General features: G+C 43.6%; 1 protein-coding gene across 7 annotated transcripts in view; it reads left to right on the top strand.

The window, feature by feature from the left end:
• dmd (dystrophin) overlaps positions 1-19,057 on the top strand; it is a 1,950,296-nt gene that overhangs the window by 1,422,216 nt on the left and 509,023 nt on the right. The window lies entirely within an intron of this gene.

Below are 19,057 nucleotides of genomic sequence, written 5' to 3' on the forward strand. Positions count from 1 at the left end.
GAAAATGAAAGATAGATTATTTTTTGGGGTGGTAACTCTTCAGAACCCTGAGTTCTGATGAAGGTTCCCATTTGAAGTGTTGTCCTAACTTTCTCTTGCTGAATTGCTGTCCATTTCCAACCATGCAGGACTCCCCCCAACCTTTTTTTTAATTTGTGACTTTCCTTTTCACCTCTGCACAAGTATTTATCTTGAGCATGAACAGAGAGTTTCATAATAGCTTCATAATAATTTCACGCTTCATGTAAAGAAAATACTCCAGGGTGCTGTTTTAATTTTTAGTTTAAATATACTAGTGTAATTAAATTGAGTGAGCTAAATCCCCCAAATCCTTTGATTTTACTGCATTCAGTTGTAAATACAATGATTTGCAGAGTGTATTAGCCTGTGTATTACTGCTTTACGTAGGTTTAAAACATCTCAGGTTTCAGAACGCTCTCGGTATTACAAATGGTGATATGACATGAGAACTGAACAATACATTTGGCAATTGGAAACTCCCACTATTGTTTAAGGACACTGGGCTGAATGTTTGTTGGGCTGAGGAGGATGGGCCGGAATGTAATTTTGTGCTCCCAGCTGGCATACTGGTCTGCCGGCATGTTCCGGCCTCTGGTGTATTTTCATGAAGGCTGCTTCTGGTTGGGGTGGGGGCTGGGGGTGGTGGGGGGGGGGGGGGGGGGGGTGCATGGGGGACGGCTGCTGAATTGCCAGAGGCGAGTAGCCAATTAAGCCAATTAAAATGCCTACTGAGGGCACGCATCAGACGCTGTCTGGAATTTCCCAGACGAGACGGGCCCCCGCTGAGGCCAAAGCCTGGCTGATGGATGGAGGTGGCCTCCTGGCAGCAGACCAGGGCGGGCCAGCGATGCCTCATTTTCCTTCCCCCTCACCACCTTCCACAGCCGCAATTGCCTGAGAGTCACAGCTGCGGCCACAGGCCGTCCTGTGGAGGGATTTCCCTTCTACAATGATGGCCTGACAGCTGTAGCCACTTTTAAATAAACTTTCTAAAGTCTTCAGAGGGTATCTCCACCTTCAGGCGCACCCTCGTACTCTGACCTACATCGGCAACTGTCGGCTATCCAGAGCCTCAGGTACTGCAATTGGCTCTCCTGGCTATGGAACCCGCCTGCAGACCTTACTTGGGTGGGTCTCCTGGAGGCAGGCTCTTAATTGTGGGCTTCCTCCAAAATGTCCTGTGGGGTCCTGCCGCCAGCATTTCCGACAACAGGATCAGGACCCAAGAATGAAAATCCAGCCCATTAGGTTAGGACCAAAAGCTTGGTCAAAGAGGTAGGTTTTAAGGGGTGTTTGAAAGGAGGAAAGTGAGGTAGAGAGGCGGAGAAATGTATTAAGGGAATTTCAGAAACAATTAAAATTGGGAATGCTCAACGTGCTAAAATTAAATGAATGCAGATATCTCAAAGGGTTGTGTGTCCGGAGGAGATTACAGAGATAGGGTGGGGTGAGATTGGTATGGAGGGATTTAAAAACAAGGATGAGAATTTTAAAATTAAGATGCTGCTTGACCGGGAGCCAATGTAGGTCAGTGAGTCCGGGGGTGATGGGTGAACCGGATGCGGTACTAGTAAAGAATAAGATTTCATACATTACAAGGTTTTTGAGTGATTTTTAGTGGATTACAGACAGACCTGATTTTGAAAAATAAGTGATTGGAAAATGATAAACTAAATGTACTAAACTGGAAATAATAGAGGAAAGCACAATAAGGATATTATTTTGCATTTTTCTACCACCTCATTAGGTAGTAATGAACACCATGCATATGGCCAATGAGATGTTTTTAAGAGACTTCTAAGGTTTGGCAAAGATGTCCAGGGCAAAGTAATTTTTGGAAAGAGTTGCATAGGGCAGAAGATCAGTAGCTAAATGTTCCTAGAATTGATGGTGCATCAAAGGGAGGGGGAAAGCAGCAATCCACATTCACAGAATGCAGGTTGGGAAGTATGACTGCAGTCGCTCTGCGAGCAGGGAGTCAGATAGTATCGCAACACCCTGGAGTCTGCGGCAGTATTAGGGATGTAGAATTGGTTAAATGACCATGGAATGCGAATGTTGTCACAAATGGGGAACATGCAGATGATGACTGGTGGGGATAGAGGATGATGCCCTCTGACACACAGGAGGCAACCATGCACAGCATCAGAGGAGAAACCAGTTAAGATTTAATAACTGCAATGGGACATTTAAAGGTGAGACCATGAGAGTGTAGTGTCATGGAGGAGGACCACAGTAAAGAGACAGTGGAAGAGAAAAGGGGGAGAATGTGGGTAGTGATGTTATGCAGTAAAAGTGGTATGAATTTGAAATGGTGCTTTACTATTATCAGAGCATAGGGTGGAGACTGGCTTCCTGGGAGACCAGCAACTGAAAAGCAATTTGGAAACAAAAATATCAAGCTCATTCAGAGTTTTCCAAGTTGAGAATAGGGGTCAATGCAATGTTCTTGTATTTATTTAGGAATGCTACTCTTGTTCTCCACCACATATACAAAAAAAAAGCAGTGGCATTTCTTGCAGTTTATTTTTGCTCAAAAGCATCATTTTCTGTTTGTGGCAGGTAATTTTACTGGCATATAAATAATTAGTTGAACAGCATCTTTTCCTGTAGATTTTTAAACAAGCTCTCTCCCATAATGACCTTAGCCTTGAATTCTAAATCATGTTGAGTGTGTTATTGAGGCACTCTGGACAGGTCGGGGGTTGAGGATTGGGCGGGGTGGGGGGGTGGCGGGGAGCGGTTGATGATGATATTGGGATAGAACCTGTTTCCACCGGGCTTGCACTCCTTTCTTAACTATCTGACAAAATATGGCCTGATGCAGGAAGACACTTCATGCACCCACTCCACCCCACCCTTATTGTCATGTAATTGTCAGCTTTGCAGACAGAATTGCTGGGATACTGAGCTTATCCAAAACGCTGCAAGTTTCGCTGTGTACAGGGACCAACAAAGATTTTTCTCTTCAGCTGCATTGGCTGGATCAACCCACATCCCTGTTCGTGCCCGTTCCCCAATCTCATTCCTCCCCACCACCGCACTCCCCCCGCCCCCAGCATTGAGCATCCTTCCCTCATTGGTACCTGAAAATGGCATCAGGGTCTAACAATTGGCATCGGACCATGACTTTAATATTTTAGTGAGGTCCAAACCTGTTTTGGGCAGGATCACCAGCCGGCCATTCAAAGGCCTGTCTGAAAATTGCGTCAGTCAGCCAATGGGCCTGCAATTTTTTTTTCCAATATTCATTGTCCTGTAGTCCAGCTTTCCAAAGCAAACCAAGTGGGCAGCAATTAGAAATCAACCCCTGTGTTTTTCACATGTGTTCTGCCAGTTTTGCAAAGACAGTTTGGAACATTTGGTGGGATGGGCCAGATTTGAATTATTAAACTGTTTTATTTCACAGTCAGTGAACATACAATCAGTCAAAACAAATTCCATTTGGCGAACTCATTCTTGCTTCTCTCATTGAAAAATGGGAAAATAATAAACTGTACCCTTTGTGGGCTGACGTTGAATTTTGACATTATCTTTCTTGCTTAGCCAGCTTCTAACTACAGTAACTGAGCATCTGCATTTTAGCTTCCAGCTCCAGGTCAAGGACTGTGCCTCAGCCTCCATCACTGCCCTGCCCGTGAATCTCTTCTCTCTGTGTTTGTAGCTGGGGGAAGGCAGTGATGATGATGATTTGCCAGTACAGCTGTGAATAAAAACAGGTACTTACCCTACCCTCCACCCCACCTTCCCCATGCCCCACCCTCCAGCCCTGACTCTGGTTGGGGTGGAATTAAATAGAACATCTCCTGTTATTCTCAAAATTAATGGGGACATCCCAACTCATAGCCCTGGAATGGGACAATTTATCCTCATTGTATCAATTCGGAATAGACTGAGCTGTGGCATCTCCTGGACAGGCCTATCTAGTGTTAATACACATCTTCAATACTCACAGCCTATGGCTTATTTTTATCTCACACAAATTCACTTTTTTTTCAAAACAACGTACATAAAACAACTGTTATATGCAACTCAATCCCAAAATCCTTCACCTGAAGAAAAAATTGATTACAAATCCCGCAAAAGTATGGGGGTGCTTATAATGGGGCCAAGAAGATGAAGGAAAATTAAAGAAAAATAAAATTAATTAATACAATCAAGATGACAGGACAGATGATATGTCACTGCAATCCATGGCAATCACACCCGTAGTAACAGTCTGTGGCCAAGAGCGAGGGCTGTAGTGTGCATGAGTAGACTGACCATGGTACGTACCATGGTAGAGGAAGCCGTTCAAGTGGGGGGAGTTAAAAGGAATATAGTGGTAGTAGGGGACAGTATAGTCAGGTGGATAGACACTGTTCTCTGCAGCCAAGAGTGAGAATCCAGAAAGCTGTGTTGCCTGCCTGGTGCCAGGGTTCAGGACACCTGCTCAGGGCGGACCTTACAGTGGGAGGGGGTTGATCCATTTGTCATGTTCAAGGTAGGTACCAATGATAAAAAGATTCTGCAAAGGAAGTATGAGGAGCTAGGCACTAAATTAAAAAGCAGAACCTCAAAGGTAATAATCTCTGTGTCACAGAACCGTATTTATTTTCTCTTTGGATTAAAACAGTGTGCCTTTAAGACTTTGTTTGAAACAGTGTGCCTTTAAGACAGAGAGAGAATCTTTTGGATTTCTGAGGCACAGTGTGCCAGCTGCACTTGTTACCTTGATGACAGCAGGAGAGAGAGATCACATGGTATAGTTTTTTGATTTGACTGTGTGAAAAATTGGTCTGAACTAGTCACTAGCATGGCATGCTATTGAAGAAAAGAGCTTCTATTCTCTCTCTCAGAAGAAATTCTACAAGGAGCTACAGGCCAAGTTAATTGCCTAAGGAGGAAAAAAGCCCTTTTTTTTAAGAGATCATTTGTATTGCTGAAGGTAGCAAAATTGCTTTTCTTTATTTCCAAACCAGGAAGTATTTGCTTCATGATTCAATCTCTCTTGACTGATTGTATTTTCTGGAATTCGCCGGTGGTCTTGATGCTTACTGCAGCTGAAGTGTTTTGAATGCCTATCTATTGAAGGACTATTTCATCAAATCCCTGTGAAAACTTCGAGTAGCATTTCATTATTTCCACATTAGAATACCTCACACATCAGGAATGGAACCCACAAAGACTTTATTTATTTATTTATTCTGAAGAAACAGTTAATTTTTTAAAAAGCATCATTTTTAAAAGAAACCAGTTAACTGTGATTTTTGGGTGTATGTTTTTAAATGGGGGAGTTAGGTTAAAATAAGAAGTTATAAGGTCTTTTGATAGAGGTTTATCTTAATAGTGTTTAAGATTTTTTTTTTATTAAATAGTTAATTTGTTGTTGTCAAAAAGATACCTGGTTTAGTCTGTTTTATACTGGGGGTTACTGAAGTGATTAATTTAGCTGTTTTCCTGTTGTGTGGGAAAACTTTAATAATATGCTGCAACCTGTGGAGTGATGGGACTGAATTGACAGTGCGTTGCTCCTGCCTCAGTCATTACATCTGGATTATTAGCTGAGCCACGTGCAAATTGGCATTGGGTAAATAAGATTAGCGAGATGAATGCTTGGCTCAAACACTGGTGTGGGAGAAGTGGATTCTGGTCCGTGGGGCACCAGTACTGGGGAAAATGGAGGCTGTACAATTGGGATGGACTTCGCCTGAACCATGCTGGGACCAGTTGTATAACCAGGGAAGTAGAGAGGGTGTTAAACTAAATAGAGGGTAGAATGGATCATGTAGGGGAAGATTGAGTAAATTAAAGAGAATAGATCAAGGTAGCAATAAAGGTAATGATGATCAGAGTATGGCAGGAAGGGACAGTGATTACAAACTTGAGAGTGTGCCAGCAGATAGGTTTAGAGTTTACTAAAATAGTAAAAAAAACTGAACTAAGGGCTCTGTATCTGATTGCCCACAGCTTTCACAATAAACTGATGAATTGTCAGCTCAAATAGAAATGCATATGTATGACCTGATAGCCATTACAGAGATGTGGCTACTGGGAAACCAAAGCTGGGACCTGAATATCCAAGGGTATGTGACATTAAGGAAGGACAGGAAGCTGGGAAAAGGTGGTTGGGTAGCTCTATTAATTAAAGAGGGCATTAGTACTATAAATAGAGATGACCTTAGTTCTAAAGATCAAGACGTAGAATCAATTTAGATGGAACTAAGAAAGAGCAAGGGGCAGAAAACATTAGTGGGAGTTGTTTATAGGCCACCAAACAGCAGTGGTAATGTGAATCACAGTATAAATCAGGAAATTAGAGGTACGTGTAACAGGTAATCACGGGGGATTTCAATCTACATATAGACTGGGTAAACTTAATTAGTACTAATATTGTTGAAGACAAATTATTGGAATGTATGCGAGATAGTTTTCTGGAGCAATACGTTGAGGAACCAACTAGGGAATGGGCTATTTTAGATCTAATATTGTGTAATGAAAAAGGGCTAATTAATAATCTTGTTGTAAAGGAGCCTTTAAGAGACAGTGACCATAATATGATAGAATTTTACATTAAGTTGGAAAGTGATGTAGTTCAATCAGAAACTAGGGTCACAGCTCCAGCGACCCGGGTTCAATTCTGGGTACTGCCTGTGTGGAGTTTGCAAGTTCTCCCTGTGTCTGCGTGGGTTTCCTCCGGGTGCTCCGGTTTCCTCCCACATGCCAAAAGACTTGCAGGTTGATAGGTAAGTTGGCCATTAGAAATTGCCCCTAGTAGGTAGGTGGTAGGGAAAATATAGGGACAGGTGGGGATGTGGTAGGAATATGGGATAAGTGTAGGATTAGTATAAGTGGGTGGTTGATGGTCGGCACAGACTCGGTGGGCCGAAAGGCCTGTTTCAGTGCTGTATCTCTAAATAAATAAAATAAATAAAAAACAAATGTGGGTCCATTACAAACGGAGTGAGGAGAATTTATAATGGGTAATAAGGAAATGGCAGAGAAACTAAACAAATACTTTGGGCTGGATTTTAAGCAGCCCTTGACTTCGTGATCCGTTGCAGGATGGGCCTGAAGATGGCTGCGGATGAGACCCGCCATGGACCTTGACACTGACAGGGCCTGGTCCAATCCTCCCGGTGGCGGTGAGGCTCCGTGGCGGCCCCCTGCCGCTGGACAATGGGACCACAAATTGAATATTTAAATCAATAAAATTAATTAATTTAAATATACTCACCTGCGATCTTGAGGGCCTGAAGTGATCTTTGGCACGGTGGCCAGTACTCTCGCGCCTTCAGATCCCCGTCTAGGGAAATGAGGCGCAACTCTGGTGGGGAGGAGGGAGGAGGCATGTTTATCAGTGTGGGGGGCGACAGGGTCAAATAAACATCATGCGTGTAGGGGTTGGTGGGAAGGATTGCATTTTAAATTTTGTGGGGGAAAATGTTAGATGTTAAAGGTAAGTGTTTTAGCAGGGGAAAGGGCAAATATTTCATGTAATTGTTATGGGGAGGTGGGAAAGGGGCATTGGAATTTTATTTATGTAATTCTGGGGGGGTATGTCTTCAAAAATTTAAATAACCCAGCTGGGCTTACTGCCCTTTAAAAACTGCGCCAGCGCCTGCGCACAGCAAGCTGCTGCCATTGCCGGGGATGGACAGCCCAGCGCTTCCACATGATTGGGGGGAGGTGGGCCACCCCAGCTATTTAAATAAGCCATCACACTTAAGATCGCAGTGAATCTGTGGCCAGCGGCCCACATGGGCAGGCCGCCATTTTATGAGCTCACCACCGAGATTGGCAGCGAGCTCATGGAATCCAGCCCTTTATGTCTGTTTTCATGGAGCAAAATACTAAAAACTTCCCAGAAATAATGGAGAATCAAGGGACCAGTGTAAACTGGAAACTGCAAGATATCGCTATTAATAAAAAAAAAACTAGCACTAGAGAAATGAATGGGACTTAAAGTAGATAAATCCCCTGGACCTGATGATCTGCATGCGAGAGTGTTGAAAGGTGTGGCTGTGGAGATAGTGGATGGATTGGTAGTCATCTTTAAAAATTCTATTGACTCCGGAATAGTTCCTGCAGATTGGAAGATCGCAATTGTAACCCCACTATTTAAGAAAGGAGGGAGAGAGAAAATTGGGAACGACAGACCTGTTAGCTGAACATCAGTCATAGGGAAAATGCTAGAATCTATAATAAAGGATATGATAACAGGACACTTAGAAAATAATGGTAGGATTGGGCAGAGTCAACATGGATTTATGAAAGGGAAAACTCCATCGTGATTGTTTAACATTTCTTTGGCAACGTTATATGCCTCTTCCTTTGATCGAATACAAATATTGATTTCTTTCATTAGCCATGGTTGGAACACTTTCCTTGCTTGGTTTTTGTACATTAATAGAATATATTTTTGTTGTAAACTATGTATTAGTTCTTTAAATGTTAGCCATTGCTTTTAATGTAGTTTCTGAATTCACCATGGCCAATTTGCCCCTCATAACTACATAGTTTGCTTTGGTTAGATTTAAGACCCTAGTTTCTGATTGAACTACATCACTTTCCAACTTAATGTAAAATTCTATCATATTATGGTCACTGTTTCCTAAAAGCTCCTTTACAACAATGTTTCACAATCATGTTGGAGTTTTTTGAGGATGTAACTAGTAGAATAGATGAGGGGGAGCTGGCGTAAAGGCTGGCTCGGGTCTGCAAGTTAAACCCGACCCAAGCCTGACAGAACCACATCTGACCCGAGTCTAACCCAGCCCGAGTCCTTTTATTTATTCCCACACCCGACCCAACCATCAGCTTCCATTTTTAACTTTGTTACTTATCTGCACAAGCTTAAAAAAACTGTAACTAAACAACCTTTCTAGTCCAAAAAGTACATTAACATCGGAGCCACTTACCGGAAGTGGTGATTGACTGGGCCCAAGCCGAGCCCAAATGCTGGACCCGGAAGAGTGACCCGAGCGACCATCGGGTTCGGGTTGGGTAGCCATGCTCTAAGCTGGTGGATGTGGTGTGTTTAAATTTTCAGAAAATTTTTGATGAGGTCCCACACAAGAGGTTAGTAAACAAAATTTCTTCTTCTTTGGCCTCCTTGTCTCGAGAGACAATGGGTAAGTGCCTAGAGGTGGTCAGTAGTTTGTGAAGCAGCGCCTGAAGTGGCTATAAAGGCCAATTCTAGGGTGACAGACTCTTCCACAGACACTGCAGATAAAATTGGTTGTCGGGGCTGTTACACAGTTGGTTCTCTCCTTGCACTTCTGTCTTTTTTCCTGCCAACTGCTCAGTCTCTTCAACGCGCCACACTTTAGCTCCGCCTTTATGGCAGTCCGCCAGCTCTGGCAATCACTGGCAACTGACTCCCACGACTTGTGGTCAATGTCACAGGACTTCATGTCGCGTTTGCAGATGTCTTTAAAGTGGATACATGGACGGCCGGTGGGTCTGATACCAGTGACGAGCTCGCTGTACAATGTGTCCTTGGGGATCCTGCCATCTTCCATGCAGCTCACATGGCCAAGCCATCTCAAGCGCCATTGGCTCAGTAGGGTGTATATGCTGGGGATGTTGGCCGCCTCAAGGGCTTCTGCGTTGGAGGTACGGTCCTGCCACATGATGCCAAAGATTCTCCGGAAGCAGCAGAGGTGGAATGAGTTGAGACGTCGCTCTTGGCTGACATACGTTGTCCAGGCCTCGCCGACATAGAGCAAGGTACTGAGGATACAGGCTTGATACACTCGGACTTTTGTGTTCCATGTCAGTGCGCCATTTTCCCACACCCTCTTGGCCAGTCTGCACATAGCAGTGGACGCCTTTCCCATGAGCTTGTTGATTTTTGCATCGAGAGACAGGTTACTGGTGAAAGTTGAACCTAGGTAGGTGAACTCTTGAACCACTTCCAGAGCGTGGTCGCCGATATTGATGGATGGAGCATTTCTGACGTCCTGTCCCATGATGTTCGTTTTCTTGAGGCTGATGGTAAGGCCAAATTCGTTGCAGGCAGCCGCAATCCTGACTATGAGTCTCTGCAGACACTCTTCTGTGTGGGATGTTAATGCAGCAGCATCAGCAAAGAGGAGTTCCCTGATGAGGACCTTCCATACTTTGGTCTTCGCTCTAAGACGGGAAAGGTTGAACAACCTGTCATCTGATCTTGTGTGGAGGAAAATTAGAGCACATGGAATTGGGGGGAATATACTGGCATGGATTGAGAACTGGTTAATGGACAGAAAACAGAGAGTAGGAATAAATGGGTCATGTTCAGCTTTGCAGGCTGTGTCTATTGGAGTACTGCAAGGTTCCGTGCTTGGGCCCCAGCTATTCACAATCTATATCAATGAGTTGGATGTGGGGACCAAATGTGATATTTCCAAGTTGCAGATAACACAAAACTAGCTGGAAGTGTGAGTTGTGAGGAGAATGCAAAGACACTTCAAGGGGATTTTGGAGATTTGGCAGATGGAATACAATGTGGAGAAATGTGAGGTTATCCACTTTGGTAGGAAAAACAGAAATGCAGAGTATTTCTTTATTGGTCAGATGCTGAGAAGTGTTGAACTTCAAAAGGACTTGGGTGTCCTTGTTCATGAGTCACTGAAAGCTAATATGCAGATTAAGCAAGCAATTAAGAAGGCAAATGGTATGTTGGCCTTTATTACAAGAGGATTTGAGTACAGTAGTAAAGATCTCTTCTTGAAATTATATCGAGCCTTGTTGAGACTACAACTGGAGTATTGTGTGCAGTTTTGGTCTCCTTACCTAAGGAAAGGTATACGTGCCACGAAGGTTCATCATACTAATTCCTGGGATGGAGGGATTGTCCTATGAGAAAAGATTAAATAGACTGGGCCTTTATTCTCTGGAGTTTAGAAGAATGAGAGGTGATCTCATTCAGACATACAAAATTCTTACAGTGCCCAACAGGGTAGATGCAGGAAGGATGTTTCCCCTGGCTGGGGAGTCTAGAACCAGGGGACACAGTCTCAGAATAAGGGGCAGGTCGTTTAGGACTGACATGAGGAGGAATTTCTTCATTCAGACGGTGGTGAATCTTTCTCTGCCCCAGAGGGCAGTGGAGGCTCAGTCATTGAGTATGTTCAAGACTAAGATCAATAGATTTAAAACATCAAGGGATACAGGGGTAGTCCAGGAAAATGGTGTTGAAGTAGAAGATCAGCCATGATCTCATTGAATGTTGGCGGAGGCTCGAAGAGCTGAATGTTCTTATGTTTCTTATGTTCTTATGTAAATGAAACCCAAGAAGCAGGCATAAGTCTGCAGACGAGCAACACAAGCATTCCAGCACTCAATCCCTTATCTCTATTTCAAGTGAAGATGATGCTGCATAAGGAGGGTGCCCTCAGTAGCTCACTGAAGCCTATGCTCATAGTTCAGCACTGCAGTATACCTGCACAGAAGTGTAGCTGACTATTGTTAGATGTGACAACCTCATAGTAACAGCAAATGTTCTCACAGCAGAAGGCAATTCTCTATATCTACCTGTTGCATGCACATGGGCAATATGGAGATGTTTGGTGTCACCTTGGCAGTCTGGCCATTCAGGAAACACTGGCTGTTCATTGCCCCAGCATGTGTTCTTTCATGCAGTATTACTGAATGTATGGCTTACTGCAATTGAGATGCTTCTGAGGAAGCATTCAACAATATAGCCAGTCAGGTATTTACAGATAGTGCAGATGCTGTTAGGCATCTGCTTACACCACCACCACGCTGACATTTCTTCACCTCTGTAGCAGATGTCGGCATGAGGATGCTTGGCAGGTGACCACAGAGAATTTCTCATGCAGCCTGATCTGCCTGGAATCCCTCTACTTCCAAATACATCATATCGGGGGATTTGAAATGGGAAATCAAGTGGTGCAGTAATGGTGCATGTGTGGAGAGAGAAGCAGAGTTAACGTTTCAGGTCAGTGAACCAGTTCTGATGAAAGGTCACTGACCTGAAACATCAACTCTGCTTCTCTCTCCACAGATGCTGCCAGACCTGCTGATTCGTTCCAGCATTTCTTGTTTTTATTTCAGATTTCCAGCATCTGCAGTATTTTGCTTTTATTTCTTTCAAACTTGAACCTTTTTTGCGGTTGTTCCCATTCACACGAATGGGAATTGGCAGGCTGCTTTAATCCTAATTTGCATGTGAAGGAATAATCATGTTTAACCTGATGGAATTTAGAGTACAGTTTACAAATCCATTGGTAATTTATTTATTTATGTAAAATTATGGTAATTTCATGTGCAATCTTCTAATGAATTTGCCTGCTGATTGCAATGCTATTTTTATATGACTTTTTTATATTGAAATTTCTGACAACTGTAATGCAGAGGTATAGCCATGCCAAGGAATGGAAAGACTATCCACTGGCACAGATAGACTTGGAAGGATATGAGATTTGGAAGGATACTTCACATTAAATCATGCACTACACAGATATTAAATTATGCAATACACAGATAAGAAACAGGAAGGAGTACACTCATCTAATCATCCACCTTCCAAAGGCTCACTGCATAGCACAAAGCACTTTAAAATATAAAGCTTTATTGTAAATTTTCCTGTGCCCATCTTCATCTTTGGTGAGCCTGTGTCAAGCCTTTCATAAATATACATTGAGGAATATTATGGATTTAGGGCATTCTGACATTACCATGACCTGCCAGTGTGTGGACCATGTGCAGTTGGCAGTGCTCTGCAGTGTAATTTACTGAACTACATTGTTCTGGTGACAGTGGAACACAGTGGATCATTGACCTCTACTTTGAACTACTTCCACCATGGATCCAGTTGGCCTGCAGGAGTCTAGTATAAAAAGGATAAGAGTACAGCTACAGGCAGATTGCCCATTGTCATTCTTTCAGATTGTACTGAGTCGCAAGATTTAAAAAAAACCTTAAGTTACAGTTTAATTACTGCTAAGTAACCATTCAAACGTTAGCTGTCTAGGGGTCAGGGTAGAGTTTCTTTTCCCCCAAATTCTTAAGGTTACTTTGCCTGCCACCCTCTCGATTTCTGCTGGTGAATTCAGCCGTGCGTTATCTTGGAGTTACTGTGACCCCAAAGAGATTCTGTTTGTCTCCTCATTCCGAAAGGAGTGTCTATGGATGTTACTTATATAGATTTCCAGAAGGCTTTCAATAAGGTTTCACATAAGTGACCAGTAACAAAAAGGAGAACGCCTGGAATTAGAAACAACCTGTTGACATATGTAGGGAATTGGTTCAGAGATAGGACTTGGAGGATAGGGATCATGGTTATGTAGTCAAATTTGCAGGGCATGATGATAGCATCTTCCAGGGATCTTTACTGTAGCCTCAGCTTTTCACTATATTTATAAATGACTTGGATGAAGGAGAGAGCTTTATATCTAAATTTGCTAACAACATTCAAGTTAGTTGCCATAGTAAATAGTGTAGGTGGGAGCTGAAATTTGCAAAGGGACACTGATAGATTAAATGAGTGGGCAAAACTGTGGCAGATGGAATTCAATGTGGCGAAGTGTGAGATCTTCCACTTTGGACCCAAGATCAGAGTATTTTCTAAATGTTGAGAAGTTTGGAACTGTGGAGAACAAGAGAGATTTAGGAGTTCAAGTGCAGAAATCACTAAAAGCTTGTGAACACATACAAAAAGTAATTAAACCGGCAAATGGAATGTTGGCTTTTACCTCAAGGGGGCTGGAACACAAAGGAGTGAAAGTTATCTTACAGCTGTATAGAGCTCTGTTAGACCCCAACTGGAGTATTGTATTCGTTTCTGGGCACTGGCCCTCAGGAAGGATATATTAACCTTGGAGAGAGTGCAACGCAGGTTCACTGATATGAATAATTCAAGCAAAATACTGCGGATGCTGGAAATCTGAAATAACACTCCTTCAGGTGAAGTAGCGATTTACTTGTACTTCTTTAATTTAGTATACTGTGTTCACTGCTCACAATGTGGTCTCCTCTACAATGGGGAGACCAAACATAGATTGAGTGCCCACTTTGCAAAACACCTCCACTCAGTCCGCAAGCATAACCCCGAGCTTCCGGTTGCTTGCTGTTTGAATTCACCAACTTGCTCTCCCACCCACATTTCAGTCCTCAGCCTGCTGCAGTGTTCCACTGAAGCTCAAGGAACAGCACCTTATCTTCCGATTAGGCACTCTACAGCCCTCTGGACTCAACATTGAGTTCAACAACTTCAGACTATGACCGCTGTTTTTTTTCACCATGTACCAATCTTAAACTAGTTTTTCATGTTTTTGCTTTCAGGCAGAGCTGTTCAGTATTTGGCCATTAACAATCTCTCTCTGGACAATACTTTGTCTTTTACTATGACTATTACTACTCCCTTTGCCTTGTGTTCCATAATATCTTTGTCATTTAATCTCTCCTGCCCTCCTCCCTATCACAGACCTCCTCTTTTGTTCTTCTTCCCCCTCCCCCTCTTTTCACTTGCTCAAGGCCTATAACATTTCTAACCTTTGCCAGTTTCTCTCTCCACAGGTGCTGCCAGACCTGCTGAGTATTTCCGGCATTTTCTGTTCACTAATATGAAACCTGGGCAAAAAGGGTTAAATTATGAGGACAGGTTGCATAGACTTGTAATCCCATGAGGATAGAAGATTTAGGGATGATCTAATTAAAGTGGTTAATACGATTAAAGACATTGCTGGGGGAGATAGGGAAAAACTATTTCTTCGGTGGGGAGTCCAGAACAAGGGGGCATAACAATAAAATCATAGCTGAGCTGTTCAGGGGTGATGTCACAAAGCACTTCTTCACACAAAAGTGCAGTCGAAATCTGGATCTGTCTTCCCCTAAAGTGCTGTTGGGCCTCGGGCCATTAAAAATTTGAAAACTGAGATTGATCAATTTTTGTTAGGCAAGGGCCTTAAGAGTTGTAGAACTATGATGGATAGATGGAATTAAGGTACAGATCAGCTATGATGTAATTGAATGGCAGAACAGGCTCAAGGGGATGAATGACCTACTCCTGCTAGGTTCCTATCTTGCTGATAGTCACTAGTTGGTTATTAGACAACTGCTGAGCAGTGTTGAGCTTCCTCTAAGTGGACAATAGGTGTCAGAGGCTCCGCACAAGCAGTACAGTAAGCAGCACAATGCACACACATCATGGCCGGAATTTTATGCCCCCCAAACGAGCGGGGGTGAAGGGGGCGTAAAATTGCGTGGGAGTCATAGAGTTATACAGCACAGAAACTGGCCCTTCGGCCCATTGTGTCTGTGCCGGCCAGCAAGCACCTACCTATTCTAATCCAATTTTCCGACAATTGGTGGGGGTGGGGTCATTCCTGACCCCCTCCTGCCCCCACTGCAATTTTACATGGAGCAACGGTGGCAAGAAACGGCCCGCCTGTCCCAGGCCAATCAAGGCCCTTAAGTGGACAATTAACTGGTACTTAAGGGCTTCCCTCCACCGCCGCGGGTAATTTACCCTTGGCGGACAGACGACAGAAACCTCAAAAACCCCGCCTGGTGAGGTTGGTGGGAGGCCTCCTGATCAGGCACCCTCTGCCCCATGAAGGGTCGCCCCTGAAGCTCCAACCCCCCCTACCCCCCCAACGACAACGCTCACCCCACTCCACTAACCGACTCCCCTTGCCTTGCCGGGGCCCAATCCATTGTCCCCGGCCAGGACCTAAAAACTGACCTCTTCCGGGGCCATCCTTCATTTTGCTTGCGATAGGTGGGTGTAGTCCCGGCAGTGGCCACCGCTCCTAGTGGCGCTGCTGGGACTAAGAGCTGTCGGCCCGCTGATTGGCCGGCAGCTCCATTAGGAAGGACTTCCTGCCTCAAGGAGGTGGAAGTCCCACTCAAGACCATTAAGGGCCTGGGGAGCGTAAAATCTGGTCTGGATTCCTCCGATTTTTTGGCCGGTAGACAGGGCCTCCCGCCCAATGGAAAATTCCTACCAATGTGTGAGTGCATTGCTATCATCTCCCTAATCACAACACCATGAACATGCAACATATCCCATGAAACAGGCTCCACCTATTTTAGATGTTACCTAATTCTGGATATATCAGCTTGTGTCCTCATATGCTTGTCTCCAACACTTTCAAACAGTTGTCAGCTCACCATCAAAATTATTTTATCACCTATACTAAGGACATCTGCCTTCAGGGTGCTTGGACAACCCAGCTTATTTAATGTTCTGAGAAAGGTTTAATGATGTTTCTCTGACCCAAAGTTAAAACAAACAACACTCCCCAGTACCTGTATAACGTTATGTAGTCTTATTTTATACCTCTTAGACCAGCTACCTTTCCAAAGTATTCCATTATGTCAATTAAGATTTATACCAGTAGCAAGAATCTGCATATTCCCATGAACAATTCAATAGAGTTTCAGTGAAAATAGGTTTCAGAAATATGTGCTTCATAGATTGTTAACTGTGCAGAAATTGGGATACTCATGATTGGTGGTAACAAAAAAGTATGGATGAGAGTTTCAACGGCAGATTGGCTGATTCAGAGGTTGAGACTGGCGATATTGCAGAGTTGGAAGTAGGCGGCCCTTGTGATGGAGAGGAGAGCTGCCCGAAAATTCTGGGCCATCGTATTCACAGCGTGGTAACGGGCCGTTTGGCCCAACTGGTCTATGCTGACATTTATGCTTCATACGAGAGTTTTCCCAACCTACTTCATCTAACCTTATTGAGTTTTTCGAGAAGGTGACCAAACAGGTGGATGAGGGTAAAGCAGTGGATGTGGTGTATATGGATTTCAGTAAGGCGTTTGATAAGGTTCCCCATGGTAGGCTATTGCAGAAAATACGGAAGTATGGGGTTGAAGGTGATTTAGAGCTTTGGATCAGAAATTGGCTAGCTGAAAGAAGACAGAGGGTGGTGGTTGATGGCAAATGTTCATCCTGGAGTTTAGTTACTAGTGGTGTACCGCAAGGATCTGTTTTGGGGCCACTGCTGTTTGTCATTTTTATAAATGACCTGGAAGAGGGTGTAGAAGGGTGGGTTAGTAAATTTGCAGATGACACTAAGGTCGGTGGAGTTGTGGATAGTGCCGAAGGATGTTGTCGGGTACAGAGAGACATAGATAGGCTGCAGAGCTGGGCTGAGAGATGGCAAATGGAGTTTAATGCGGAAAAGTGTGAGGTGATTCACTTTGGAAGGAGTAACAGGAATGCAGAGTACTGGGCTAATGGGAGGATTCTTGGTACTGTAGATGAACAGAGAGATCTTGGTGTCCAGGTGCATAAATCCCTGAAGGTTGCTAACCAGGTTAATAGGGCTGTTAAGAAGGCATATGGTGTGTTAGCTTTTATTAGTAGGGGGGTCGAGTTTCGGAGCCACGAGGTCATGCTGCAGCTGTAGAAAACTCTGGTGAGACCGCACCTGGAGTATTGCGTGCAGTTCTGGTCACCGCATTATAGGAAGGATGTGGAAGCTATGGAAAGGGTGCAGAGGAGATTTACTAGGATGTTGCCTGGTATGGAGGGAAGGTCTTACGAGGAAAGGCTGAGGGACTTGAGGTTGTTTTCGTTGGAGAGAAGGAGGAGGAGAGGTGACTTAATAGAGACATATAAGATAATCAGAGGGTTAGATAGGGTGGATAGTGAGCGTCTTTTTCCTCGGATGGTGATGGCAAACACGAGGGGACATAGCTTCAAGTTGAGGGGTGATAGATATCGGACAGATGTGAGAGGTAGTTTCTTTACTCAGAGAGTAGTAAGGGCGTGGAACGCCCTGCCTGCAGCAGTAGTAGATTCGCCAACTTTAAGGGCATTTAAGTGGACATTGGATAGACACATGGATGAAAATGGAATAGTGTAGGTCAGATGGTTTCACAGGTCGGCGCAACATCGAGGGCCGAAGGGCCTGTACTGCGCTGTACTGCGCTGTAATGTTCTAAATTCTAAATTCTAAACCCCATCAACATATCTTTCTACTCCTTTATCCCTCATTTGTTTATCTAGCTTCCCCTTAAATGCACCTATGCTAGTCACCTCACCTACTCTTTGTGGCAACAATTTCCACGTTCCAACCACTCTGTGGGTGAAGAGGTTTCTCCTGAATTTTTTATTGGATTTATGAGTGACTATCTTACATTTATGATTCCTAGTCTTGGACTACCCTACAAGTGAAGATATCTTCTCTATATCTAGCCTATAAACCTCTTCATAATTTTAAAGATCTCTATTAGGTCACCTCTTAGCATTCTATCTTGTAGAGAAAAGAGCCCCAGCCTGTTCAGTCTTATAACCTCTCAGTTTTTGTATTATTATACATTCCGTGGACTTCTTTTACCATATGTGGATTCTGCCTGGTGTCTGTTAAAAGGAATATGTGTTATTATATCATGCAGATATCTTTGACTACGAGCTCTGAGCTGGTATAGTTCTTGATGACTGTACTGAGGATGTGGTAGGTATTGATTGAGAAACCCTTATTCATAATGTTGGTATATCAAACTCATTTCTTGAACATCTTGCTCACTGACCTCCCCAGTTCCTCCCAATTCAAGCTCAAATTTATCTGAAATTCTGTTGCCTGTACCTTGCCCTATACTAGGTATCACTCATCTATTATCCCTGCATTAAACCCTATAATGAACCATTTTCATATGAGGAAAGGTGTGCATGTGCTTCAGACATATTTAAGGTTTACCTTCTGACTTTTTCGTCCTTCTCTTGTCCTAAGATGGTGATTGATGCTGTGATACAGTCTTTGCCTTTCAGTGCTCTGATACCCCAAATGAGTCACCAATTTCCATATACGTGGTTGCACATTAATTGTAGATGAGCTGTTAGACTGTGAGGGCCATCACAGATAAGGCTGATCTAATCCTAATCTGGATGTCCACACAGGACAGCAGTGAAGAGTGGGAAGCCTGGCAGATTTCTCCTCTCTGCCCCAGGTATGTAAACTAGAGTGCTCACAATCAGCTCTGGTTCAGATTGAAAAGGGAATATTTACATTTACTTAAGTACTCATTAAGTATCACAGCAGCATCTCAAAACACTTCATATGCAATGAACAAATGAATGGATTGATTAG

The sequence above is a fragment of the Heterodontus francisci genome, chromosome 10 (assembly GCF_036365525.1).
Source record: "Heterodontus francisci isolate sHetFra1 chromosome 10, sHetFra1.hap1, whole genome shotgun sequence".
Classification (NCBI taxonomy): domain Eukaryota; kingdom Metazoa; phylum Chordata; class Chondrichthyes; order Heterodontiformes; family Heterodontidae; genus Heterodontus; species Heterodontus francisci.